General features: G+C 33.3%; 1 long non-coding RNA gene across 1 annotated transcript; it reads left to right on the plus strand.

Annotated features, from left to right (window-relative positions):
* The first annotated feature begins 2,337 nt into the window (after nt 1-2,337).
* On the plus strand, nt 2,338-2,822 carry LOC145798903 (uncharacterized). The gene is made up of 3 exons (XR_014340766.1): nt 2,338-2,393; nt 2,490-2,573; nt 2,735-2,822. It is a non-coding gene; the product is annotated as an uncharacterized LOC145798903 (long non-coding RNA).
* The last annotated feature ends 739 nt before the right edge of the window (nt 2,823-3,561 follow it).

Below are 3,561 nucleotides of genomic sequence, written 5' to 3' on the forward strand. Positions count from 1 at the left end.
TAATTTACACATTTCAGTAACCACCATTAGCATCAATGAGGCCTAGATCCAAGGAAATGATAATTTACTTTAGTATTGTCTACAAATATTTGAAAGCGGCTTTTGAGAGACATTTTTCTGCTGAGTAAGATGAGATCTTACAAAACCTTGTACAGATTCTAAAGGTATACCCCAGAACATACAAGAGACCATCTTGAATCATGCTTATCTGCATCTCTAAGTTTCAGCACTTTCCACGTTAAAAAGACCTTACCATAATTAACAGAGTTATTCTAAGTTTATTTTGAAGCTTCATCCAAAGTGGTAAAGGTCCTAGGTATGAACTTTTTATTTTCATTTTTTATTTAACAATTGTATGGGAAACTATACGATTTCAAATTTCATTCCTTTTAATTCCAAGTGATTTATCTCTTTTAAACTTTGATAGTTTTGTTTGTTTTGATAGTAGAGAATAGGAAACTCTATTGCTAACTCATAATCATTTTGGTTTAGATTAACTTTCCATGGACGCTTGAGGAATGGCTTCAACCAATCTAAAATTCTGGAGACTCAAGTGCTTCCAGGTCCAAATATCCAATGCACTCAGTGGCGTTTGACTCAAGAAGTTAGAACAATTATTGGGTTTGTGTCATGTGTATCATCTTCCTCTTCTTCTTTTCCTCTTCATTTGCTCTTAACATCATTCTAATTCGTGAAGTTACTTTTTAATATTTCTTGATGCAGGGGTATTTTAAAGAGTTTCAAAAGCATACATGAGCAGTTTTATGTCTGTGGCCAATTAAATACTCAGAATATTATGCTAAGTGAAGGCTTGGACGTGAAACCCACTGATGTTAAATTAGTTCGTGGTAATAAGGCATCATTCAAAGATGATTTTTCTAAATTGAAGGAAATTATCGTGAAAATCATCCACAATGTGGCAGGCAATGGAAATGTACCAAAAGATGTATTGCATTTTATGAGTTTCCTTGGTAAACCAATGGATAGGTATGGTTTCCAATTCTATTTTAAACAAATTTGTTGTCAAATTAGATTTTTTATTTTTTATTTTTTATTTTTTTGAGTGTTGATTTAGATTTCCCCCTTATTAGTTGGTTGTTTATTTGTTTAGAAACCCAACAGGTGGGTTAGAAACCCAATCAAGAGGGAGGATGTTCGGAAGATGGTGATGAGCCATCCAATGGGTCTTTCCCAATTCTGTTGCGTAACGCGATTCAATTGAAATTGCTCCGAAAAACACAGGTTTGGTATTGATTTGATTTGATCGATGTGGGTTTTGGTGTTATTGTCAATGATGTGTCTTTTGGTGACTAATTAGGTAAGTGTTTGTGTGGTTGGAAAATTGGGTAAGTGTTGGCTTGAAGAGAATATGTGATTGCAAGCTAAGCTTTTTCAGTCCCTATCAGAAGTGTTTGTGAGTGAAAGAGATGAGTTGTTTTGGAGTATTCAGCTCTTGCAAAGAGAAATCTGAGACTCAAACAGAAGGTAAGGGCATGAATATGATTTATGTAATTGTATGCAGTACTTATTTGTTGGATGCAAGATTTTATTTTTATTATTATTATTTTTTTGTTGTATTAAAGTTTGTGATTTTTTGAGTTATGGGAGATGGGTTTGAACTTTATTGACCTATTCGACTCTTGGTTATGGCCTGAATACGGATATGGTTCGATTGATGTAACGATTCAATTTGGCACATGGCATGAAAGTCCTGGATGGTCTTTTGTGTACCTATTTAGTTTGGTTCATTCCATCGGAATATCTGTTCTCATGTTTGCTTAAGTAAAAAAAAAAGGAATTTACATAGGAAATGAAATCACCATTCACCAATTTAGGAGAATAGCCATTCCATTCTTGCCTAAAATCATTCCAGCGAACACAACGCAACCTTAATAATATTTTGTAGTTTGGTTTCTCTCTCTGCAAATCAAGCAGGCTTTGTTGTGGGCTAAATTTTCGAACCCCCTATTGTTGCTTTAATTGCTAAAAATTTAGTTAATTGTTTGTGGTTTTGACGGTTTCTGATGAATTGCTTGAGCTTTCTCTATGGGAATATTGATTTTGATTGTGATGCAAAGTAACATAGTATCTCTGTAAATTCATGTACACTATGTTTGTAAAATTAGCCATCTTTCGAAGTTCACTCTTTAATCTCTATGTAGTTTTTATTTCTGATCAACATTTGATTTGTTATAAAATAAAATCTGTTGATACATATCAAATTTATCAAATAAAATTTCTTTGTATCAATAAATTTTTTTCATATCATCTTTGGGAATTGCATAGTGTGCTTGCCACCCCACAAGGGTTGAGCCCGATTCCTGTTTTGACTTGCACATACATACCAAGATACACCTTTAGTTAGCTGGTCAAACCTATGTGGTGGGTCATAAGTACGTGAACTTTTGTTTCTAGCCTCAATTTCACATGGATTCTGACTTTTCGTGTTTGTGAACTAATAAATGAAAGTTTTGTTCTTTTCTTAACAGAGTTTCTTCATAGGGCAGCTGATCTTACACTGGTTTCATCAGCTGCCCTTGCAAAGGAGCTTGAAGCAGCTAGGGTAACAGCAGGTAAATGAACATCGCCCAATAGATAATTCTCTGAAATTTCATATTGATCACATAACAGAATTTGACATTTATGCTTCTGCTTGAATTTTTATTTTATTTTTTTCAAATGTTTCTTTAAAAATAGTAGCTCATATCCATGTTACTTCTTTGTTTATTTTCAGGTAACAAGATTTGTCTCTGGAATAAGGGTGTTGATTCCGAAAGCTTCCATCCCAAATATCGCTCTCAAGAAATGTGAATAAGACTAAGGTATGGCTTTCTTTCAATCCTTAAAAGATTGAGATCCCTAAAATCTCATTCCTAAGTTTAACCTAAATGATGCGGATGGTTACAGATTAATTATTGATTTGTTCAAGAATCAAACAACAGTCACTGTCACACGTCATTGTAGATGAATTTATGAGTGATATTTGAAGTCTTAGCAAAACTTATGAGTAAAACATGAGAAGTTTGGAGGGTCAAGTATAATTAAGTTACATAACATGCTGTGAGACTAGCAAGGCCTGTATGAGATTAGCTTTTAAACTTAAGAATAGAATGTAGTTATTTTTGAATTTGAGATACTTCTACTTATCTTAGAGTAGTGCTATTGTATATCATTTTCCTTTATCTTGTTGTTGGATTCCCTTTTCTTTAAAAAATAAATAAAAAAACAAAAAAACAGAAGTCAGTTTTGACACTATATCAATGTGTACTGGTTCCATCAGCTACCCTTGCAAAGGAGCTTGATGCAGCTAGGGTAACAGCAGGTAAATAAACATCGCCCAATAGATAACTCTCTAAAATTTCACATTGATCACATAACAGAATTTGACATTTATGCTTCTGCTTGAATTTTTATTTTATTTTTTTACAAATGTTTCTCTGAAAATAGCAGCTCATATCCATGTTAATTCTTTGTTTATTTTCAGGTAATAAGATTCGTCTCTGGAATAAGGGTGTTGATTCTGAAAGCTTCCATCCCAAATATCGCTCTCAAGAAATGTGA

This window comes from Camellia sinensis, chromosome 9, assembly GCF_055761805.1.
Source record: "Camellia sinensis isolate YWXY chromosome 9, ASM5576180v1, whole genome shotgun sequence".
NCBI classification, from domain to species: Eukaryota; Viridiplantae; Streptophyta; class Magnoliopsida; order Ericales; family Theaceae; genus Camellia; species Camellia sinensis.